Below are 708 nucleotides of genomic sequence, written 5' to 3'. Positions count from 1 at the left end.
CCGGGTAGACCTGGTGTCCCTCCCGGCCGGCCGGCCGGGTAGACCTGGTGTCCCTCCCGGCCGGCCGGCCGGGTAGACCTGGTGTCCCTCCCGGCCGGGTAGACCTGGTGTCCCTCCCGGCCGGCCGGACGGGTAGACCTGGTGTCCCTCCCGGCCGGGTAGACCTGGTGTCCCTCCCGCGGGCGGCCTCCAGCCCAAGTCCGGCCGGCCGGGTAGACCTGGTGTCCCTCCCGGCCGGGTCGACCTGGTGTCCCTCCCGCGGGCGGCCTCCAGCCCAAGTCCGGCCGGACGGGTAGACCTGGTGTCCCTCCCGGCCGGGTAGACCTGGTGTCCCTCCCGCGGGCGGCCTCCAGCCCAAGTCCGGCCGGCCGGGTAGACCTGGTGTCCCTCCCGGCCGGGTAGACCTGGTGTCCCTCCCGGCCGGCCGGCCGGGTAGACCTGGTGTCCCTCCCGGCCGGGTAGACCTGGTGTCCCTCCCGGCCGGCCGGCCGGGTAGACCTGGTGTCCCTCCCGGCCGGGTAGACCTGGTGTCCCTCCCGGCCGGCCGGACGGGTAGACCTGGTGTCCCTCCCGGCCGGCCGGACGGGTAGACCTGGTGTCCCTCCCGGCCGGGTAGACCTGGTGTCCCTCCCGCGGGCGGCCTCCAGCCCAAGTCCGGCCGGCCGGGTAGACCTGGTGTCCCTCCCGGCCGGGTAGACCTGGTGTCCC

The sequence above is a fragment of the Athene noctua genome, unplaced genomic scaffold, assembly GCF_965140245.1.
Source record: "Athene noctua unplaced genomic scaffold, bAthNoc1.hap1.1 HAP1_HAP1_scaffold_151, whole genome shotgun sequence".
NCBI classification, from domain to species: Eukaryota; Metazoa; Chordata; class Aves; order Strigiformes; family Strigidae; genus Athene; species Athene noctua.
This window is presented reverse-complemented; position numbering follows the sequence as displayed.